The following is a 24,055-nucleotide window of genomic DNA, read 5'->3' on the forward strand; positions in this document are numbered from 1 at the left end:
CATTTGGAATCTAATTTTGAGACTCTACCCTAGGCACAGAAAAGCAGTAATCTGCTGATTTGAAAATGTGTGGACTGGGAACCAGAATGTCATCCAAACCCCCGTTTTGCAGGAATGTGAGAAAGTGGTGTCTGAATATTGAGTCAGCGGGCAGATTGTCTCAATCCGCTGGTCAGGACTCATTTGCTGCTTTTTGCCTTACGCAGAGCACAGGCGGGCGTAGCCAAACCTTCATCATCTAGAGGCCGGACTAGAATATCCGAGGCCCATCCTCACGGTTCTCCGTGAGCACCAGGGGTCGCGGGTGAAGGGGAGCGAGGTTGCCGGGGCCGAGCAGCGGTTTAGGGCAGTTTCCCAAGCGCGCCTGTGAGCGGCTCACTCCACTCAGCGTTTCCGCGTTAGGTCTGTTACTTCGCCGGCCTTTCAAGATTGTTTTCTGGCACGAGCTCAAATCGGGTTTCCTTCCCGTTCCCGCAGGTCGGCGCTCGGATTTGCCCGGCTCTCGTGGGCGACGGTCGCGCGGGGGCCGGTGGGGGGTCCCCAGCTGGGTCTGCGCGCCGACCTGCCGCTCCTGGAACCGCCGACGGGCGCAGGTGAGCGCCTCCTGCCAGGCGGGGCGACGCCACGGGGCGTCCCCCTGAGCCCCTTCCCGGCGGAGCCCCGGGACGGCGTGCGGACCCGTTCCTCCGCGCTCCGAGCCGGACGGACCCGCGGGAGGACCCCACGCCCGCTCCGCCCCGACCCCGTCGTCCCGCGCAGGCTGAGGTGGCGCCGGCCGGCAGGTGGCCAGGGGCGCTCCGCCTGGGAGGACACCTTCGGCGGCCGGCGTGGGGGAAGCGGCCGGCCGGGGACGCCCCGCCGGGAGGAGGGAGCGGCCGGGGCCGCGGCCGGGAGGGAGGAGCGCCGGGAGGAAGAGGCCGAGCCGGGAGAGCCCCCGCCCCGGGAGGAAGGGGAGGAGGCCGAGTGTTTCCTGGCGCATTCCCGGCCAGCCCGAGTGACTCACTCGGCCAAGGAAACTCCCAGGGCCCGCCCAGGACCCCCAAGCCGCCGCGGACCCAGGTGAGAAACCCCGCTCCCCCGCGCCCGCCCGGCGGCCTCCGTGGGGTTCGAGTCCCCCTTGGAACCTGGGCCGGCCAGGGCGGCGGCGGGGCTGGGACGGAGCCCCCCACCCCGGCGGCGCGGCCTCCCCGGCGGCGCGGCCTCCGGGATCGCCCTGGTCCCCGCGTCCCCCAGGTCGCGACCCCGGGCTCCCGCGCGCCCCGGGCTCCAGGTCCCCGCACTCCCTGCACCGGCCTCCCGGGCCCCGCGCCCCCGGCCTTTCGGCCTCGGCCCCGAGCTCCCCGCCCCCGCGTTCCCCGCCTCGCGCCCCGCGATCCCGGATTCCGCGCCCCGGCACGTGGCACAGCTCCAGTGGGGAAGGAATACCTTCGTGTTTCACGTTTTTGTTGGAAAGTAAGGAGCAAGGAGATTGCTAATGTTGCGCTAAGGTCGCGCAGCAAGCTCTGAACCCGTTTTTGTTTCGTGCCCCTGTGAGCACCGGAGGGAGCCCGGCGGAGCCATTCCGCGCATTCTTGGAGAGAGGAGTTTTGGGCTTTGTTAAGGAGGCGCGATTGTTACGGGGGCCGCACCGTTTCGCACAAGCGTCTGAATTGTGTATTTTAAGGGTGAAATGCGTGAGCTTAATTTGCAGCACATTGTGGGTGTGACCAGAAGGGTGGAAGAATAATTGGGAAACGGGGTTGATGGAGCGTATTTTAAGCTGAGAGGGGCGTCTGGACGGTGTCAGCTCCGCTGTGAAGTCCAATCAGGGAGCGGCTGCTGATGAGCCCAGCGCCGCGTGGTCGCCGCTGGGGACTGAGGCTCGTGAGCGTTTGTTTTCCGGCGGCGCAGGGCACCGTGGCCGCGCAGGGAACGGTGGTGGTTCTTGGAGTCGCCCGGCGGACTCCGGGATGAGGCGTGGTCGGAGCCGCGGTGATGCCCGGTGCAGGGCGCGCGTTGCTGTGCTTGACAGCTTGGGGGCTGCGGCAGAGTCCCGGCCAGGCCGGGACCCGCGGGGGCCCCACGCGTGCTGCCCTGTCCCCGCGGGTGGCCAGCGGCTTTCCAAGTGATGTCTAGATCTGCAGGCGCGGAGCCTGGAAGAACGCGTCGCGTTGTGAGTGGGCGCGGACCGTAGCAGGTGTGCACTTGCAGGGCCAGTAGGAAGAGAGCGCCGGTGCCCTCACTGCGACCGAGGCGCCCTGGAGTCGTGGCGGAGGACGTTTCCTGCGTTAAGACAGGTGTCTGTGCCGCGCTCCAAGAAAATGTACCCCCTAAGTCTGTGTGTGTGTTTAAATTTGTTTTAAAATTTACATGTGGTAAGATTCACTTTTTGGTGTGCAGTTCAGTGAGCTTTAACAGATGCGTGGACTGTCGTGACTGCCACGGCTCTCAGGATACTCAGGAAGGCAGCCTCTCTCCTCCCCGCTCTGGCAGCCACCTGTCTGTTCCTCAGTCCTCCTGCTTTGGCCGTTCCAGGATGTCACGTGTGGGCTTGCAGTCTGGCTTGTTTCACTTAGCATAAGGCGTTGGACATTCAGCTATGCTCTGGTTTGTCCCTGAAGAGTAAAGATACAAGCATCTGAAAAATGTGGCTCTCGGATACAGCCTGAGAGAGAGACTAAAATGATAAAGTACTGAGAAAAATTACAAAACTATAGTTCATTAAAAACATTAAGCAGTAGGGAACCGTGTATGCTAGAAGTGAAATTCCCTCGGTATTTCCAAGTAGTATACAGTCTTTTCTCTGCGTAAGCAATTTTTTAGATAACGTAGCGAGATCATATTGCATATATTATCGCACATTTTTCCCTTAATGATGTTAGGTTACTTAAAGATCTTAGCAATCTTCACATGTTGATATATACAGTGTATACACACAGATTTCCTTCAATCTTTTAAATAACTCTATAGTATTCTTTTTTTTTTTTTTTTTTTTTGAGATGGAGTCTTGCTCTGTGGCCCAGACTGGAGTGCAGTGGTACAAACTTGGCTCACCACAACCTCTGCCTCTTGGGTTCAGGTGGTTCTCCCACCTCAGCCTCCTGAGTAGATGGGATTACAGGCACGTGCCACCATACCCGGCTAATTTTTGTCTTTTTAGTAGAGACGGGGTTTTGCCATGTTGCCCAGGCTGGTCTTAAACTCCTGACCTCAAGTGATCCACCCGCCTCAGCCTCCCAAAGTGCTGGGATTACAGGCATGAGCCACTGTGCCCGGCCAAATGACTGTAGTATTCTGTAGTGTGGATGTTTCATAATTTTATCAGCCTCCTGTTAATTGACATTATAGTTATTTACTGTTTTTCACCACTACAGTCAGTGCTTGTGTCTGTATCTTTGTACACATACTCAAGTGTATAATGCTAAAGGTGACTTTGGGTTTAAATAATAGCTAAATTCTTTTCTTTTCTTTTCTTCCCCCCCACCCTTTTTTTTTGAGATGGGGTTTTACTGTTGTCACCGAGGCTGGAGTACAGTGGTGTGATGTTGGCTCACTGCAAACTCCGCCTCCTGGGTTGAAGCAATTCTCCTGCCCCAGCCTCCCAAGTAGCTGGGATTATAGGCGCCTGCCACCGCACCCAGCTAATTTTTGTATTTTTAGTAGAGACAGGGTTTTGCCGTGTTGGCCAGGCTGGTCTCAAACTCCTGATCTCAGGTGATCCACCCACCTTGGCCTCCCAACGTGCTGGGATTACAGGCGTGAGCCACTGCGCCCAGCCAAAACATATTTTATAGTGTTGAAGTTTCAACTAACACATCCAAGCTATTCTCATTCTTTTTCCTATTAAAGTTTAGCCAGCCCTTAGAGGCCATAGATAAAGCATGGATTAATTACATGACATAATTTAAAAACCTTATTTTAGCCAGTGCAATAATATCAGACAAAGAAGTAAAAGGCATACAGATTGGAAAGGGAAAATTGTCCCTATTTGCCGACAACATGATTATCTACATAGAAAATCCAAGGAATCTATGAAAAAGCTACTAGAACTAATTAATGAGGTTACAAGACACGAAGTCAACACACAGAAGGCGACCTTATTTTTCTTTTCTTTCTCTTTTTTTTTTTTTTAGACAGAGTTTAACTCTTGTTGCCGGGCTAGAGTGCAATGGTGCGATCTTGGCTCACCGCAACCTCTGCCTCCCGGGTTCAAGTGATGCTCCTGCCTCAGCCTTCCAACTTCCAAGCAGCAGGATCACAGGCATGTGCCACCACGCCTGGCTAATTTTGTTTTTTTAGTAGAGAGGGGGTTTCTCCATGTTGGTCAGGCTGGTCAGGAACTCCCAACCTCAGGTGATCCGCCCACCTCAGCCTCCCAAAGTGCTGGCATCACAAGCGTGAGCCACCGGGCCTGCCCTGGCGACTTTATTTCTACATACAGCAGTGCCCCTTATCCGTGGGGAGATACATGCAAAGTCAACACTATACAAGCTGACCTTATTTCTGTTTACAACAGTCCCTATTATCCATGGAGGATACATTCCAGCAGATGCCCAAAACCTCCGATAAGACAGAACCTTTTGTGTACTGTGTTTTTTTCCCTATACATCTATGCCTGTGATAAAGCTTAATTTATAAACTAGGCACAGAAAGAGATTAACAACAATAACTGTTCATAATATAGAATATATACTGAAAAAAGTTATATAAATGTGTTCTCTCTTTCAAAATATCTCTTTGTATGCACTCACCTATTTTTGGAGGGCAGTTGACTACAGGCAGCTGTAACTGGGGAAACAGAAATTGCAGATAATGAAACTACAGATAAGTGGGGACTACTGTACTAGCAATGTACAATTAGAAAGTTAAATTTGGCCCGGTGCAGTGGCTCACGCCTGTAATCCCAGCACTTTGGGAGGCCAAGGTAGGTGGATCACGAGGTCAGGAGTTCGAGACCAGCCTGGCCAACATAGTGAAACCCTGTCTCTGCTAAAAATACAAAAATTAGCTGGGTATGGTGGCGGGCGCCTGTAATCCCAGCTACTCAGGAGGCGGAAGCAGGAGAATCGCCTGAACCCAGGAGGCGGAGGTTGTGGTGAGCCAAGATAGCGCCACTGCACTCCAGCCTGGGCAACAGAGCGAGACTCTGTCTCAAAAAAAAAAAAGAAAGTTAAATTTAAAAACACACCGTTTCGCTTGCTTCAAAAGAATCAAATACTTAGGTATACATCGAATAAGACTTATAGGATCCGTATGCTGAAGATGAGAGAAATCAAAGATCATTTAAGTAAGTGGGGGGACATACCATGGTCAGTGGTTGGAACACTCAACATGGTAAAGACATCAGTTCTCTTCATATTAACCTATACATTTAACCCAATTCCAATTTTAAAATATTAGCATGCTTTAAAAACAAAAATTTTAAACAAAAATTTTGTTTATTGAGGTATAATGTACCTAATTTGTAAAATTCACCTACTTTTAAGTATATGGTTGGCTGACCTGTGAACAAGGGGGGGTTAGGGATGCCAACTCCATGTGCAGTTGAAAATCCGAGTGTAACTTTTTTTTTTTTTTTTTGAGAAGGAGTTTCGCTCTTGTTGCCCAAGCTAGAGTGTAATAGCACGATCTTGGCTCACTGCAACCTCTGCCTCCCCGGTTTAAGCCATTCTCCTGCTTCAACCTCCCAAGTAGCTGGGATTATAGGCGTACACCACCAGGCCCGGCTAATTTTGTGTTTTTAGTAGCTACGGGGTTTTCACCGTGTTGGTCAGGCTGGTCTTGACCTCCTGACCTCAGGTGATCGGCCAGCCTCTGTCTCCCAGAATCCTGGGACTACAGGCGCCCACCATCATGCCTGGATAATTTTTTTGTTTTTGTTTTTGTATTTTTTTTTTTTTTTTAGTAGAGATGGGGTTTCACAGTTTTAGCCAGGATGGTCTCTATCTCCTGACCTTGTGATCCGCCCGCCTCGGCCTCCCAAAGTGCTGGGATTACAGGTGTGAGCCACCGCGCCCAGCCAAAAAACCCAATAATGTTTTATTTATTTATTTATTTATTTTATTTTATTTTTTTTTTTTTTTGAGACGGAGTCTTGCTCTGCCGCCCAGGCTGGAGTACAGTGGCCGGATCTCAGCTCACTGCAAGCTCCGCCTCCCGGGTTCACGCCATTCTCCTGCCTCAGCCTCCGGAGTAGCTGGGATTCCAGGCGCCTACCACCATGCCCGGCTAATTTTGTATTTTTAGTAGAGACAGGATTTCACTATGTTGGCCAGGCTGAAGGAGTATAACTTTTGACTTCCCAAAAGTTAAAACTACGAATAGCCTGCTGTTGACCAGAAACCTTACTGATAACATATGATTAACACAGATTTTGTAAGTTATGTGTATTACATACTGTGTTCTCATAATAAAGTAAGCTAGAGAAAAGAAAATGTTAAGAAAATCATGAGGAAGAGAAAATAAACTGACTACTCGTCACGTGGAAGTGGATCATCAGAAAGGTCTCCATCCGCAGTGAGCAGGCGGAGGAGGAGGAAGTGGATGGGTTGCTTTTGCTGTCTTGGGGGTGGCAGAGGGAGAAGTGGAGGAGGTGGAAGAGGGGCCAGAGAGGCAGGCATACTCCATGTAACTTTTACTGGAAAAAGTCTGCAAATAAGTGGACCCGCATGGTCCAAACACGTGTTGTTTCAGGGACAACTGTACAATAATTTTTAGACGATTTCTGGAGCTGTGCAGCCATCACCATAATCCAGTTTTTGTTTCTTTGTTTGAGAGAGGATCTCAGTCTGTCACCCAGGCTGGAGTGCAGTGGTGTGATCTCAGTTCACTGCAATCTCCGCCTCCCGGGTTCAAGTGATTCTCATGCCTCAGCTTCCCAAGTACCTGGGATTACAGGAGGTGCCACCAAGCCCGACTACTTTTTTTGCATTTTCAGTAGAGATGGGGTTTCACCATGTTGGCCAGGCCAGTCTTGAATGCCTGACCTCAAGTGATCCACCTGCCTCAGCCTCCCAGTACTGGGATTACAGGTATGAGCCATCGTGTCCGGCCTGTTTTTGTTTTTTTAATTTTAATTGTTTTTTAAAATGGAGATGGGGTATCATTATGTTGCCCAGGCTGGTCTTGAACTCCTGGGCTCAAGCAATCCTCCTTTCCTCCCGAAAGTGGTAGGATTACAGATGTGAGCCACCATGCCCGGCCTTGCTCATCTGTTGATGGACAGGTTGATTCTGTGTCTTGGCAGTTGTGAAAGGTGCTGCAATAAACATGGGGTGCAGATCTCTTTCGGACGTACGGATTTCATTTCTGTTGGATATATACCCAATAGTGGTGTTGCCGGGTCATACAGTAGTACTATTTTTAATATTTTGAGGAACCCCGGCACTGTTTTCCATAATAGCTATACTGATTTACATCCCCACCAACAGTGTACAAGGGTTTCCTTTTCTCCACATCCTGGACCGCACTTATTATCTTTTGCCTTTTTGACAAGAGCCAGTCTAACAGGTGTGAGGTGATAGCGCATTGTGGTTTTGATTTGGATTCCCTGATGATTAGCGATGTTGAGCGTTTTTTCATGTACCTGTTGGCCACTTGTACACCTTCTTTTGAGAAATATCCATTCAGATCTTTTACTATTGAGTTGTTTGAATTCTTTGTATATTTTTGTTGTTAATCCTGTATTAGTTGTTTGCAAATATTTTCTTGCATTCTGTAGATTGTCACTTTACTCTGTTGATTGATTTCTTTGCTGTGCAGAACCTTTTTCGTTTGCTGTGATCCCATTTGTCTATTTTTTCTTTTGTGGCCTTTGCTTTTGAGGCTTTATTTCCTCAAAATAAGCTAGGCACAGAAAGATAAGTACTGCATGATCTCACTCATATGTGGAATCTGAAAACGCTGATGTCACAGGACAGAGCAGAATGGTGGTTACCAGAGGCTGGGGTGTCTGGCGGAAGGGGAGAGAGGAAGATGTTGGTCAAAGGATACTCACTTACAGTTAGATAAAAGGGGGAAAGTCCAGAATAGGCAAATACGCAGAGACAGAAAGTAGACAGGTGATTGCCTGGGGCCAGAAAGCAGGAGGGAGAGGATAGGAAAAGCACAGGTAGAAAAACTGAGAATGACTGCTAATGGTTAGGGAGTTTCTTCTTCTTCCTTTTTTTTTTTTTTTTTTTTTTTGACAAGGTCTTGTTCTGTCACCCAGCTGGAATGCAGTGGGGCAATCACGGCTTACTGCAGCCTTGACATTTTGGGCTTAAGCGATTCTCCCACCCAGCCTCTCCAGTACCTGGCACTACAGGGGTGCACCATCATGCCTGGCTACATTTAGTTTTTGTTTTTGTTTTTGTTTTTGTTTTTTTGAGATGGAGTCTCACTCTGTCACCCAGATTGGAGTGCAGTGGCGCGATCTCGGCTCACCACAACCAGCCCAGGTTCAAACAATTCTCCTGCCTCAGCCTCCCGAGTAGCTGGGATTACAGGCGTGCACCAGCACACCCGGCTAATTTTTGTATTTTTAGTAGAGGCAGGGTTTCACCATGTTGGCCAGGCTAGTCTAAAACTCCTTACCTCAAGTGATCCTCCTGCCTCAGCCTCCCAAAGTGTTGGGATTACAGGTGTGAGCCACCACCTAAGTTGTGTATTTTTTTTTTTGTACAAATGAGGTTTCGCCATGTTGCCCAGACTGGTCTCAAACTCCAGAGCTCAGGTGATCCCCCTGCCTGGGCTTCTCAGGGATTATAGGCTGAGCCACCGCACCTGGCCACATTTAAGTCTTTAATTCATTTCGGGTTGATTTTTGTCTATATTGAGAAGCCAGGTCTGATGTTATTCTTCCGTATGTGTGTATCTAGTTTTCTCAGCACCGTTTATTGAGGAGCCTATCCTTTTCTCATTGTGTGTTCTTGGCACCTTTGTTAAAAATCAGTTGGCTGTAAATGCATGCATTTATTTCCAGGCTTTATTCTGTTCCCGTGGTTTATGTGTCTTATGTTTATGCCAGTAGTGTGCTGTTTGGGTTAGTACCGCTCTGTAGTTTTTGTTTTTTTTTTTTGAGACGTCGTCTCACTCTGTCACCCAGGCTGAAGTGCAATGGCGCAATCTTGGCTCACTGCAACCTCTGCCTCCCAGGTTCAAGCGATTCTCCTGCCTCAGCCTCCTGGGTAGCTGGGGATTGCAGGTGTGCACCACCACACCCAGCTGATTTTTGTATTTTTAGCAGAGACGGTGTTTCACCATGTTGGCCAGGCTGGTCTCGAACTCCTGACCTCAGGTGATCCACCCGCCTTGGCCTCCCAAAGTGCTGGGATTACAGGCATGAGCCACCGTGCCCAGGCTCTGTAGTATATTTTGAAGTCAGGTAGTGTGATACCTCCAGCCTTGTTCTTTTGCTCAGGATAGCTTTTGCTATTCCAAGTCTTTTGTGGTTGCATACAAATTTTAGGATTTCTTTTTCTGTTTGTATGAAGAGTATGGTAGGTGTTTTGATAGATATTTCATTGAATCTGTAGATTGCTTTGAATCTGTAGATTGCTTTGGGTAGTATCTATTGGTTATTTATTTTTTGAGATGAGTTCTCACTCTGTTACCCAGGCTGGAATTCAGTGGTGTAATCTTGGGTCACTGCAGCTTTGATATCCTGGGCTCAAGCAGTCCTCCCACTTCAGCCCTCCCAAGTGTCTGGGACTACAGGTGTGAGCCACCACATGCAGCTGCTTTTTATTTTATTTATTTTCTTTTTCTTTTTTCGTATTTTTGAGAGAGTGTTGCTCTTGTTACTCAGGCTAGAGTGCAATGGTGCCATCTTGGCTCACCACAACCTTTGCCTCCCGGGTTCAAGCAATTCTCCTGCCTCAGCCTCCCGAGTAGCTGGGATTACAGGCACGCAGCACCACGCCTGGCTAATTTTGTATTTTTAGTAGAGACAGGGTTTCTGCATGTTGGTCAGGCTGGTCTTGAACTCCTGACCTCACGCGATCTGCCCACCTTGGCCTCGAAAGTGCTGGGATTACAGGCGTGAGCCATCATGCCCAGACTTATTTTTTAGTAGAGACAGGACTAGCTGTGTTGCCCAGGCTGGTCTTGAACTCCTAAGCTCAAGTGATCCTCCCACCTCATCCTCACAAAGTGTTGGGATTACAGATGTGAGCAGCAGCACCTGGTCTATTATTTCTGTTGTTGCCGGTGTTTTTGGTGTCATATCCAAGAAATCATTGCCAAATCTGATGTCATGAAGCATTTCTCCTGTTTTCTTCTAAGAGTTTTATAGTTTTAGATCCGATGTTTAAGCTGTTGATCTGTTTTGAGTTAACTTTTCTATGTATTACCTAAGGTAATGGTCCAACATAATTCTTGTATGTGTGGATATTCAGTTTTCCTAACACAATTTGTTGAGAAGACTATTGTTTTTCCATTGAATGATCTTAACATAATTGTTAAAAATCATTTGACCACGTATGTGAAGGTTTATTTCTGGGTTCTTCATTCTGTTTAATTGGCCAGTATGCCTTTCTTTATGCCAGTGCCACATTGTTTCAATTACTGTAGCTTTATAGTAAGTTTTGAAATAAAAAGGAGTGAAGTCTCCAAATTTGATTCATCTTTTTCAAGATTGTTTTGGCTATTTTGGGTTTTTGGAAATTCCTATGAATTTTTAAATGGGTTATTTTTTGCAAAAAAAAAAAAAAAAATCTGCTGTTGGAATTTTCAAAGGGATTGCATTGAGTCTTTAGAAGGCTTTGGATTGTATTGTCATCTTAACAATGTTATGTCTCCCAATCCTGGGAAGACGTTTTCACATTTAAAATGTGTTTCTAACGGATAGCATTTGGTTGGTTTATGTTTTCTGTTTACTCTGTAAATCTGTGCCTTTTGATTTGAGTGTCTTGTTCATTTACATTTAATGCAAATATGTATGTGGTGGGATTTACATCTGTCATTTTGTTATTTGTTCTCTTTAAGTCTTACGTCCAGAGAGCTGATGGCCACAGCAGCTCAGGCCTGATTTCTAATAGGAAGGTTATCTAATAGAAGGATTTCAGAGCATTCCAGGGACAAGATTTGCATTTGTGTGAAGTTTTTTTGTGTTAAAAGCCTCTTAGAACATGGTCTCAAGAAGTTAGGGATGTGTTTTTCACCATTGTGTTGGTTTAGGCCTGATGTGCATCTGTGCTGTTGGGCACAAGCTCACTGGGCATTTGTTTTCCTGGTCGCTCCCCTCCAACTGTATTATGACTGCATTTCCTTCAGGCACAGCCCATGCCGCGGGCTGTGGCTCGGCCCTCCATGGGGGCAGAGAGGATGCCTGTTGAGCTGTGGCTTCCAGGTTTTGTAGATGGGAATAAGACAGATGTACAGTGATAGCTGCTGTGACCTTGTTATACCCTGTTCTTTGCTTTCCCTGGCACATTCAGGGATTTTTGCCTCACAGGGGAGGGGGGAAAAAACCCAAAATGCTCTGAAAGCAGTGACTTTCATCTTGAAACCTGACTCCATAGCCAAAATTTGATGCTCAGAGCCTGTGTGGTCACTCCTTGCAGTCATGTTGTAATGGCCAGGACAGCGGGGATGAGTGTTGATTTGTCCTTGAAGATATCACAGAAGGAGGTGTGCTTGCTCCAAAGAACCACATAGCCCCACAGCTGAAGTGGCGAAGTTCTGTATTCCATTTGAATCCCTGTCCAAAGCTTGACTTCTCAAGCTATTCCTAGAAGGACCAGTCTCCACAAAACCAGTGAGCCTGAACACCACCTGGACTCTTGGCTCACTGGGGCCAGCTGCAAGCAAGTTTAGGTGAAGAATTCAAGGATAAATCAATATCGGAAAGTCTGTCAATGTATTATTAGGATAAAAGAGAAAAGTTATGAGATTATCTTACAGATAAATAATAGCATTTAATAAAAATTCAACATTTGTTTATGATTAAAGACTTCTAGGAAAAAAAAGAGATAGAAGGAAATTGTCTTTTTTTTTTTTTTTTTTTCCCAGACAGAATTTCGCTCTTGTTGCCCAGGCTGGAGTGCAATGGCACAATCTCAGCTCACTGCAACCTCTGCCTCCTGGGTTCAAGCGATTCTCCTGCCTCAGCCTCCCAAGTAGCTGGGATTACAGGTGTGTGCCACCACGCCCAGCTAATTTTGTATTTTTAGTAGACGTGGGGTTTCACCATGTTGGTCAGGCTGGTCTTGAACTCCTGACCTCAAGTGATCCACCCGGCTTGGCCTCCCAAAGTGTTGGGATTACAGGCATAAGCCACTGCGCCTGGCCTTTTTTTTTTTTTTTAAGTTTACCATCCTGCTTCTAAAATGTCTATAGAAGAATAAAAGTTCACAAATAGCTAAGCCAATTTTGAAAAAGAGCAGTGGTTCACACCTGTAATCCCCACTCTGTGTAGGTCTGTGTCCTAATCTCCTTGTCTTTTTTTTTGGAGATGGAGTTTCGCTCTTGTTGCCCAGGCTGGAATGCAATGGCATGATCTGGGCTTACCGCAACCTCTACCTCCTAGGTTCAAGTGATTCTCCTGCCTCAGCCTTCCGAGTAGCTGGGACTACAGGCATGCGCCACTGGCCTGGCTAATTTTCTATTTTATTTTAGTAGAGATGAGGTTTCTCTATGTTGGTCAGGCTGGTCTCGAATGCCTGACCTCAGGTGATCCTCCCGCCTCGGCCTCCCAAAGTGTTGAGATTATAGGCATGAGCCACCGCGCCCGCCTAATCTTGTCTTATAAGGACCGGGTCCCAGTGGATGAGGGCCCACCCTGATGGCTTCATATTAACTTAATTATCTCTGTGAAGAACGGAGGCATTCTGAGGTCCTGGGGATGGGGTTAAGGCTTCAACACACAAATTTTGAGGGCACACAGTTCAGCCCATAAGAGTTTGTTTCATTAAAACATGGGCTTGTCATTATCACCCTTTGATCCCCTGGGCCAAGTCCTGGTTGATGGGGCACCCCTGAGCCACGGGCGCCTGCTGCTCTCTGGGGACGCCGGGGTAGAGGGAAGGGGCTGGGGCCTGGTGTGTCAGCTACTAGGGAAGCCTAATTCCTCATCGCTGTTAGATAAAAATACAGGAGCTCTAGTATTTGCTTCTCTCATTCCGAGGAATCACAGTCATGCATCACTTGCCAACAGGGATACGTTCTGAGAAATGCATGGTTAGGCACTTTTGTCATTGTGTGGGCATCACAAAGTGCACTTACACCCCCAGATGGTACCGACTGCTCCTCATCCAGGCTGCACGGCAGAACCTGTCGCTCCCAGGCCACACGCCTGTGCAGTGTGTTACTGCAGCGAACACTGTGGGCAAGAGTATTTGTATATCCAGGTTTACGTAAACATAAAAATGGTACAGTGACACCATCTCAGCTCACCACAACCTCTGCCTTCCAGGTTCAAGTGAATCTCCTGCCTCAGCCTCCCAAGTAGCTGAGATTACAGGCGCCCACCATCACACCTGGCTAATTTTTGTATTTTTAGTAGAGACGAGGCTTTGCCATGTTGGCCAGGCTTGTCTTGAACTCCTGACCTCCTGCCTTGGATGCCCAGAGTGTTGGGATTACAGGCATGAGCCACCACGCCTGGCCAGTAATTTAGGGTATTTTTTTTTTTGAGACAGAGTCTTGCTCTGTCGCCCAGGCTGGAGTGCAGTGGCGCGATCTCGGCTCACTGCAAGCTCCGCCTCCCAGGTTCATACCATTCTCCTGCCTCAGCCTCCCAAGCAGCTGGGACTACAGGCGCCTGCCACCACGCCCAGCTAATTTTTTGTATTTTTAGTAGAGATGGGGTTTCACCATCTTAGCCAAGATGGTCAGTCTCCTGACCTCATGATCCGCCCACCTCGGCCTCCCAAAGTCCTGGGATTACAGGCGTGAGCCACCGCGCCCGGCCAATTTAGGGTATTTTTAAGTAATTTTAAGTTTAGAGTATTTTTAAGTAAAATCTAGCACTTTTTGTGTTGTCTGTATCTTGGTATGTTTATTAATATATGTGTACACACACACACACACACACACACAGTGGAATACTATTCAGCCTTTAAAAAGAAGGAAATCCTGTCATTTGTGACAAGGATAAACCTGGAAGACATTACGCTTAGTAAAAAAAGCCAGGCCCAGAAAGACAGATACTGCATGACCTGATTTCTATGTGGAATCTAGAAAATTGGAGCTTATAGAGGCAGAGAGGAGAACGGGGGTTGCTGCCAGTAACCCATCTGGGCAGGCAGACGGGGCTGGGGTTGGAGTCCGTCTCCTCCCATTTCTCGGCTCTGTGAATTTGGACAAATCACTTTCTCTGGCCCTCAATTTTGCCGTCTCTAAAGAAGGGGTTAAATGAGCTCAGACACCCCAAGGCTTCACGAAGTGCAAGCGGCTGAGATGTGCTGGTGTTAAAGGTGGTTGAGGACAGGGTGGGGTCCCTTTTTCCTAGAGGGAATGTGGAGCCCTGTGTCTGAGGTGCCCTTGGCATCTTTGCTGGCTGCACTTGGTTCCCGACTCCCCGGGGAGCTGCCAGGCAGGGGAAACTGCCCTCCTGGCCTGGGGCACCGTGGCAGAGGTCAGCCAAAGGCTGAGACCTGCCTTCTTGCTGGGGCTGGAGGCTGCCTCCTGCCTTCCAGGCTGCAGAGTTTGCTGGCGGGGCTGCCGGGTGTGTGTGTGCGCGTGTGTGTGATGAGGAGGCGTGGACTCACTCTGCATGGGGGTGGAGTTGGGCGGGGCTGCCGGGTGTGTGTGTGGGTGTGTGTGTGTGTGCGCGTGTGTGTGATGAGGAGGCGTGGACTCACTCTGCATGGGGGTGGGGTTGGGCGGGGCTGCCAGGGTGTGTGTGTGTGTGTGTGTGTGTGTGTGAGAGAGAGATGAGGAGGCGTGGACTCACTCTGCATGGGGGTGGGGTTGGGCGGGGCTGCCAGGGTGTGTGTGTGTGTGTGTGTGTGTGTGTGTGTGTGAGAGAGATGAGGAGGCGTGGACTCACTCTGCATGGGGGTGGGGTTGGGCGGGGCTGCCAGGGTGTGTGTGTGTGTGTGTGTGTGTGTGTGCGCGTGTGTGTGATGAGGAGGCGTGGACTCACTCTGCACGGGGGGTGGGGTTGGGCGGGGCTGCCAGGGTGTGTGTGTGTGTGTGTGTGTGTGTGTGAGAGAGATGAGGAGGTGTGGACTCACTCTGCATGGGGGTGGGGTAATGTTCACATATTTTAAGCTCGTCACCTGGCTGGGAAAGTAGCTGTTCTTGCTCCAGAAAGGAAAAACAAAAAAAAAAAGTCTGTGAGATGATAGATATGCAGAATGGCTCGACTTAACCATTCCACAAGGTGTGCGTGTATGTAAACCTCTCATTGTATGCAGTGAATATATACAGTTTTTATTTGTTAATAATACCTTAATTTATATAAAAACATGCCAGTCCATAGTTTCTGTCTCATAATAAATTAGTTTGGCCCATCCACAAAAAACGAAACCGAGCTCTGTTGCAATGATCTGAAGCATTCTGATTATAACACTGATGTTTACTCCCTGGCTGACTGGGCCTGGAAGGTCCTTTCTACAAGCCGTCCTTATGAAGGTGTGGTGCTCAGGCGCCTCTCACAACTGGGAGTTAAAAGCTTTCTGCCCAGGAGTGTGTGACTCTGGGCAAAACCTTCCTCTGGGCAGACGCGAGCACGTTGCAGCCGTGCTCAGTCTGGTGAGATGGGTTCAGCTTGCGATATGTGCCAGCGTCCAGCCTGCCTGGGGCCACAGGAGTGAGGGGTGACCAAAACACGCTTCTGCTTGAAGAGTTGGGGCAAGTCTGTTCCAGACGTTTCACACTGCTTTGCCTTATGTTCACAAAAAGTTTTCACAGGGATATTTCATTCTTATTTTATTATTATTATTTTTTGAGACAGAGTTTTGCTCTTGTCGCCCAGGCTGGAGTGCAGTGGCACGATCTCGGCTCACTGCAACCTCCACCTCCCGGGTTCAAGCAATTCTCCTGCCTCAGCCTCCCGAGTAGCTGGGATTACAGGCATCTGCCACCACGCCCAGCTATTTTTGTATTTTTAGTAGAAACAGGGTTTATCCATATTGGTCAGGCTGGTCTCGAAAGCCCAACCTCAGGTGATCGCCCGCCTCTGCCCCCCAAAGTGCTGAGATTACAGGCGTGAGCCACTGCGCCTGGCCTTTCTTACTTATTTTAAATAATATCAAACTACAAAACATTGCAAAAATAAAAAGAGGACAAAGAACACAATTCAGACACTTCTCTCTCCACTTGTGGCTCTTTACCTCTAAACACACCAGTGTCTATTTCCTAAGAATGAGGATATTCCCTTGTGTACCACAGGACGCTTGTCCACTGATGGCCCCGCTTAGAAAATGCTTGCTGAGCCTTGTGCTGGAGAATGCGTTGCCCAGGTGCTCATGTGTAAGAATGTTGCTCATAGGTAGCGACAGCCGTGTCCGCAATGGCGCTGGTTCTGAGCAGCAGGAGACAGGACAGGCAACCTGGCTTGTGGGTTGCGTGGAATAGCACGCACATGTCAAAATGGTGCTCCAGGAGCTCCGCCTGGCAGTGTGCCTGCGTCTCGTGATAGCAGTGGGCACGGCGTGAATAGGTCAGGTGACTATCGATGATACCCCTTTTATAACAACTCAACTAAAAGATGCTTTGTAAGAATATAAATGAGCTATGGCCGGGCGTGGTGGCTCACGCCTGTAATCTCAGCACTTTGGGAGGCCGAGGCGGGCGGATCAGCTGAGGTTGGGAGGATCACCTGAGGTTGGGAGTTCGAGACCAGCTTGACCAACATGGAGAAACCCTGTCTCTACTAAAAAAAAAAAATACAAAATTGGCCGGGCACGGTAGCTCAGGCCTGTAATCCCAGCACTTTGGGAGGCCGAGGTGGGTGGATCACCTGAGGTCGGGAGTTCGAGACCAACCTGACCAACATGGAAAAACCCATCTCCACTAAAAATACAAGATTAGCCAGGCGTGGTGGTGCACGCCTGCAGTCCCAGCTACTCGGGAGGCTGAGGCAGGAGAATTGCTTGAACCTGGGAGGTGGAGATTGTGGTGAGCCGAGATTGTGCCATCGCACTCCAGCCTGGGCAACAAGAGCAAAACTCCGTCTAAGAAAAAAAAAAAGCCGGGCATGGTGGCGCATGCCTGTAATCCCAGCTACTTGGGAGGCTGAGGCACGAGAATCGCTTGAACCCGGGAGGCGGAGGTTACGGTGAGTTGAGATCGCACCATTGCACTCCGGCCTGGGCAACAAGAGCAAAACTCCGTCTCAAAAAAAAAAAAAAGAATAGAGATGAGATACAGTTTATACAGAAGAAAGCAGGGGATCGATGCCTGGGGGTGCGGACAGGGGCTCACTGTGGATCACAAGCAGGACTCTGCCTTGCGGTGTGGGTAGTGGGTTTGCACGTCTTCAACGTCATTAAACATTACTAATTATGGTGAGAGCAGGTCAGAGTCCAAGGATTGTTATGTATCTGAGGCCCAGTTTTAAAAATCCTACTACCAATCAGTTTGTTGAAATTTTTATTGATCTCAAGATTACTTTTAAATTAACTCTCTGAGATTAGCTATAGCGTGCTGCCTTGACACTGTTTCTCACCTGAGCAGTTATTTGGTTTCTATTGTGGCGACAGCAATTTGCAGAAACTGGGGCTATGATTATAAACTGCTTCCTTCCCTGGGCCTGGGCTGGCAGAGTTCTTCCTCCTTGGTAAATTTAGAAGTGAAACAGGAAATTCCAAAGGGAAAGGCTGATGTGATAAAAAGTTAAAACTTAGTTTCAAAGAAAATAGTAAATGAAATGAAAAAGAAAGTAGCTTGACCTGGAAAAAGTTTTGTACCAACTCTCACAAAGCTTTAATGTCTTTAATGTTGTTAGTATAGTAAGTCCATCTGTCAGTTGCTAAGATTCCAAGGATTTAAAAAAAAACAAAGAGGCAAACAACCCAAGCTGGCAAGTTACACATGAAGAAAAATAGGCAGGGGGAAGTGGCTCGTGCCTGTAATTTCAGCATGTTTGGGAGGCCAAGGCTGGAGGATCACTTGAGCTCTGGAGTTCAAGACCAGCCTGGGCAACATGGCAAGACCCTGTCTCTACTAAAATTCAAAAAAATTAGCCAGACGTGGTGGTGCACACCTGTAGTCCCAGCTACCTGGGGGGCTGAGGTGGGAGGATCACTTGAGCCTGAGAAGTTGAGGCTGCAGTAAGCGGTGATCACCACTGCACTTCAGCCTGGTTAACAGTGAGACCCTGTCTCAAATAAGAAGAAAAACAGACTGGTTAATGCATAGAAATATGCTTCATCTCAGTGATAATAAAAGAAATGAAAATTAAGGCCAGGCACAGTGGCTCGTGCCTGCAATCCCAGCACTTTGGGAGGCCAAAGCCGGTGGATCACTTGAGGTCAGGAGTTCGAGACCAGCCTGGCCAACATGGTGAAACCCCGTCTCTACTAAAAATACAAAATTACGGCCGGGCGCGGTGGCTCAAGCCTGTAATCCCAGCACTTTGGGAGGCCGAGGCGGGTGGATCACGAGGTCAGGAGATCGAGACCATCCTGGCTAACATGGTGAAACCCCGTCTCTACTAAAAATACAAAAAACTAGCCGGGCGTGGTGGCGGGCGCCTGTAGTCTCAGCTACTTGGGAGGCTGAGGCGGGAGAATGGCGTGAACCCGGGAGGCGGAGCTTGCAGTGAGGAGATCACGCCACTGCACTCCAGCCTGGGAGACACAGCGAGACTCCGTCTCAAAAAAAAAAAAAAAAAAAATACAAAATTACTACTAAATAAATTACTACTAAATACTAAAAATACAAAAATTAGACCGGCATGGTGGCGCATGCCTGTCATCCCGGCTACTCGGGAGGCTGAGGCAAGAGAATCGCTTGAACACAGGAGGCGGAGGTTGCAGTGAGCTGAGACTGTGCTACTTGCACTCCAACCTGGGTGACAGTGAGACTCCATCTTAAAAATAAATAAAATAATAAATAAATAAATAAAAGAAACACAAATTAAAAGGACATTCAGATTAAATTATGAAAGCAGAAATGACCCCTGGATTCTGCTGGGAAGCGCCGTGCTGGTGTCCGGCTCCACCTTGTTCGTGGCCCCCATCGGAGGGCACCTGGCCCAAAGCCACCTGCAGCTTTAAAGACACTGTGTGGCCTAAGAAACCTCCTGGGATGTGCTGCTAGGAAAGTCATCCGAAAACACACTCCAGGCTTTTCTGCCCAGATGTGGTACTGTCAGGCTTGCCTCAGGCCTAAGCAGGAGGAGGGCAGGCAGCCCCGAAGCAGGCTGCGTGGTTCATGCACGGGCCAGTGGTGGTTCCTTCGCGTGTCCTGAATGTGCAGGTGTCGCTGGAATGATGGAAAAGATTTATATGACCTCAGTGAAAGGGCTGCTCTCTGCTTTTGTTCCTTTGATGGACAACTAAATGGCCCGGACACCTTTCCCACAGTTTTCATGAAGACTGGGAGGGAGCTGGCTTTAAGATCAGGATTCTGGTTTACCTGAGAAGCTCCCGCTTAGTTCCCTGCTTGGTTCACAGTCACTGGGGATATTCTGTGGCACTGCCCGCTTACAGAGCTCCTGCCTCTGCAGGGACGTTTCCGGCGAGGTGCCTGGGACATCCCACAGCATGAGCCCGCTGAAATGGGGCACCCGCGGGCACAGACTACCCCACTGCGTGGGAACTGTGCGGTCTCTTGGTGCATGTGGAGGAAGCTGGCAAGGTTGACGCTGGTGTTTCCAGCCCAAGTGTCTTGACAGTGGGACCCTTGATAGAGATTGGGGAGTGAGGTGTAGTGTAGGTGGTAGCTAAGGTCATGGGCTTGACCTCAGGCTGGAGGCAGTAGGGGATCCTGGGAGACACTCTGCCCACAGGCCGGGTGCAGTGGGGGATCCTGGGAGACACTCGGCCCACAGGCCGGGTGCAGTGGGGGATCCTGGGAGACACTCGGTCCACAGGCCAGGCACAGTGAGGGAGCCTGCAGCCCCTCGTGGGTGTACTTGGTGCAGGAGAAGTGCTGGGCTGCTACTGGGCTGTGCCAGACCCTGGTGGGGCCAGGCCACGCCCAGGCCAGCCAGGTGGGGATTCAGGGGTCCAGGTCCTTACTGGGGGAGGGAGAGACAAGGAGAGAAGAACAGGCACATCAGTAGGTGCGGATGCTGGGTGAAGACAATCTGGTGGCCACCATGTAGCCTTTGGTCATCAACCTGCACCCTCCTGGGCCCTGAGAGGAGAACCTGCAGGGCGGGTGGGGAGGGGAAGCACGGGGCTCAGTCGCCCATAGGGCCTGTTCCTCAGCCATGCGCCATGGGACCCAGCAGATACACGGTCTGTCGGGCACAGTGATAAGGTGGGGGACAAGGTGGGTGGCAGCCAGTTCCCTTCCCTTCAAGCCGCAGGAATCAGAGCAGGCTGAGAAACCCCAGCCAGAATGGCCAGCAGTGGAATTGCTTTGCCAGGCACCTGAGGTCATGCCTGGTGTCCAGCCGAGCACATGGCCTCCTGAGCAGGCGGGACTTCCTGGCCACACAGGCCACGCCACTGAGGCACGTGAGGCAGGCCATGGGGCTGTGGCAGCCTCCCTGCCCTTCCGGGCTCAGTGTCGGCATCTGTGAGTGGGGACCCCACTCTTCTCCTGAGCTTGGGAGTGCCCCGTCTGTGGTGTGACTGTCCTCCCGGAGACTGCCGTGGTAGGTCTGCTCTAACAGAAAGAGTAGGTGGAGTGGGAAACGCCGTCCTCTTCCCTTTGTGCCTTTTACACGTGCCCTGGATTCGGGTGAACGATGAAGGAATGGCCGTTGTCGAGGAACACTCCGTCATCGGTCGTGCTGTCTGTGTGCGGCGCAGGTGCACACAGGTGGGAGGGAAACAGCCCCTCCACCAGCCCGATGCCTGCGCAACCCAGGTATCTGCCAGGTGGGCCAGTGGGGCTTCCCCGAGCTCATCTGTGTGCCTGGCAGCCCAGCCCCAGGCTGAGGTGCGTGTTCTCATTGTCCTGAGGGCTCCACCTGGGGCAGTGGGAATGGTGGACGGCACAGCGGGTCCTCCATGGCCCAGGGGTGTGGGAGACGAGGGAGGCCCTTGGGTGTTCTGTGAGCGATTGAGACTTTATTCTGTGGAATGCTGGACCCCTTCTCTGCCTTTTATTAATTATGTTAGCATCAGAGTAGTCTTTTCATACAAATTTGACAGATAAAGACAACTGCTCTCCTTTGCTATGTTGGGGCACTCTGGGGTTTCATGGCGCATGGTTTGAAAACCACAGCTGTAGGCAGAGAGAGGCCAGTGAAAGTGAGCAGGAGAGTGACAGGAAGAGAAGCAGAGGTGAGTGCAGGTTTGGCGGCGCCTGGGGGATCAGAGGCGGTCAGGCCGCACGGGAAGGTAGCGGGAAGTCTGGGGGGCCATGTTAGGAGGTTGCGAGACCACTTGGTGTTGGGAGACCTCTCTCAGAGGCAGCCTGACCCTGGCCGAAGGGGCTGCAGCCCGAGGGTGGGGGGCGGAGGCCGTGTGGCGTGGGGACATGCACTCTCTCTCAGGGTTCCTTGGCACACTCTCTCTTAGACATCAGCACCTCATTGTGATTTTCAAACTTGATTTCTGTTTCTCTGTTGATGAGGCCGTTCTTTTGAGCTGGTTTTGAGAATGGAATTTGAAGTTTTTGTGCATTAAAAAAAGATTACCTCACACTTGTAATCCCAGCACCTGTAGAGGCCAAGGCAGGCAGATCACCTGAGATCAGGAGTTCAAGATCAGCCTGACCAACATGGTGAAACCCCGTCTCTACCAAAATACAAAAATTAGCTGGGTGTGGTGGCGTGTGCCTGTAATACCAGCTACTCGAGAGGCTGAGGCAGGAAAATTGCTTGAACCTGGGAGGCAGAGGTTGCAGTGAGCCGAGATTGCGCCACTGCACTCCAGCCTGGGAGACAAGAACGAGACTCCATCTATAAAAAGAGAAAAAAATCAAATTACTTCAGTAATAAAGCTAGGCTAGAAGATGTTATATTGGTTTTTAACTGTGCACTTTTAGCCTTGCTGGTCGTGACAGCCTGTCTGTATGCTGCAGCCCTGCAGTCAGGCCGTTGAGCCCGGGGAAACCAGCTGCAGCCATGCTGGCACCGTCCCTTGCTTGGAAATACAGAAGGGCACATTCCACATTCTTTCTACACCTGGGAGAGAAAGGGACAGCGAAGTATGCTTTTCTTCTTACGATGATTTATTTTATGCCTATTTTACATGAACAGATTGCACAAAAATATTGGAAGTTTCTAGTTTTCTGGAAAGTGCCATCCTTCTGCATATAGAAGAGGAAGAAAATCAGCTCATGCCTTGTGCACGTTTGCAGAAACATTTCATAGTTTGTCTTTGTTTGATTATGCTGTTTAGTTGGACAAGTGGAATGCTTACAAATTGTAAAAATTTTTTTTTTTTTTTGAGATGGAGTCTCGCTGTGTCGCCCAGGCTGGGGTGCAGTGGCGCGATCTCAGCTCACTGCAAGCTCCGCCTCCCGGGTTCACGCCATTCTCCTGCCTCAGCCTCCCGAGTAGCTGGGACTACAGGCGCCGCCACCACGCCTGGCTAATTTTTTGTATTTTTTAGTAGAGACGGGGTTTCACCATGTTAGCCAGGATGGTCTCAATCTCCTGACCTAGTGATCCGCCCGCCTCGGCCTCCCGAAATGCTGGGATTACAGGCATGAGCCACCAGGCCCGACCACAAGTTGTAAAATTTTTAAATGACTGGTTTGGAAATGCTGGGAAGACCCTCTTTCTAGCAAAGCATCTCTCCACCTCTGTTGGCGCGGGGCACAGTGGCAGGAGTTAGCATCAGCGTGCCGCCTGCCACAGCACTGCCGCCTGCATGGCACCCATGCCTTTGCTTCTGCATTTTCTGGATTGTGGCTTCTCCACGTTTTGCAACCTTGGTGTTGAGCTGTCTTGGCAGTTTCTATTTTTACACCTACAGAGACGACTGTTCGGTCCCTGTGAAAAGCTCCCTCTTGACCTGGGGTGGAAAGAGAAGTAAACATGTCTCAAAAGTTTATCCTCTAATCTGGTAAAATACAAGGTCCCTCTGTGGCTAGGGGCTGGGTGGAGCGGGCAGTGCACGTTGTCCCTGTGTGTGCAGCCACCATTCTGCTGTGCGCTTGCCGGCACCTCGGGGGCCTGGGCCTGGCCAGAGTGGCCGCGTGCACACTGCTGTCTTGGGGCCGCCGTGGGGCCGTGGGGCCATCTGGATGGTATGGCCCACCCGTTCCCCCTTTACCAGCCCCCACCCTTCCCGGCCACCTGCCCCTGATCCTCCCCTGAGAGGCCTGTCTCCGAAGCCCCTGTCTCGTTTGACTTCTTTGTTTTGTCTGGTGTCTGAGGCTGGTTTTCCATGGGGCCTGTGTTCTCCCAGGGATGCTGGCTTATTGAAGGCACACACTCTCACACACAGAGACACTCGTACACACAAACTTTGTTTTTTCCTTTTCCCTTTTAATCTGTTGGCACCACCTCTGCTTCCAGGTTAAAGTTAGTCTTGGCTGCTTTAATTTCCATTTATTTATTTTATTTTTTGCAGCCTAGTGTCTGTCATTTTCAAGACTGTTGAGTTATACCAGGACTCAGGGTTATGACCTGCTGACTGAGCTGCCTGCTGAGCACGAGAGACATCTCTTTCTTCCCAGCCACCTGCCCTCATGCTGCCCAGACAGAGGGAAAAGGACCAGATCACATTTATTTAATTTATTTATTTATTTTTGAGACAGAGTCTCACTCTGTCACCCAGGCTGGAGTGCAGTGATGCGATCTCAGCTCACTACAACCTCCGACTCCTGGGTTCAAGTGACTCTCTTGCCTCAGTTTCCCAAGTAGCTGGGATTACAGGCACCCACCACCATGCCCAGCTGATTTTTGTATTTTTAGTAGAGACAAGGTTTCGCCATGTTGCCCAGGCTGGTCTCAAACTCCTGACCTTAAGTGATCCGCCCGCTTTGGCCTCCTATAGTGCTAGGATTACAGGCGTGAGCCACTGTGCCCAGCCCCAGATCACATTAAAGAAAACAATTCTGTGATTCACTGTTC

General features: G+C 49.9%; 1 protein-coding gene across 10 annotated transcripts in view; it reads left to right on the forward strand.

Annotated features, from left to right (window-relative positions):
* Nucleotides 1–650: 650 nt before the first annotated feature.
* Nucleotides 651–24,055, forward strand: part of CYFIP1 (cytoplasmic FMR1 interacting protein 1) — a 112,124-nt gene continuing 88,719 nt past the window's right edge. For 5 of the 10 annotated variants that reach the window (XM_025390777.1, XM_025390776.1, XM_025390784.1 and 2 more), the window contains exon 1: nucleotides 898–1,059. The gene's annotated coding sequence lies outside the window, so the exon portion shown is untranslated. Of the gene's footprint in view, nucleotides 783–891; nucleotides 1,060–24,055 lie in introns of those variants that run through there. The other 5 variants (XM_025390778.1, XM_025390786.1, XM_025390779.1 and 2 more) reach the window with 4 other exon arrangements.

Source organism: Theropithecus gelada, chromosome 7a (genome assembly GCF_003255815.1).
Source record: "Theropithecus gelada isolate Dixy chromosome 7a, Tgel_1.0, whole genome shotgun sequence".
NCBI lineage: Eukaryota > Metazoa > Chordata > Mammalia > Primates > Cercopithecidae > Theropithecus > Theropithecus gelada.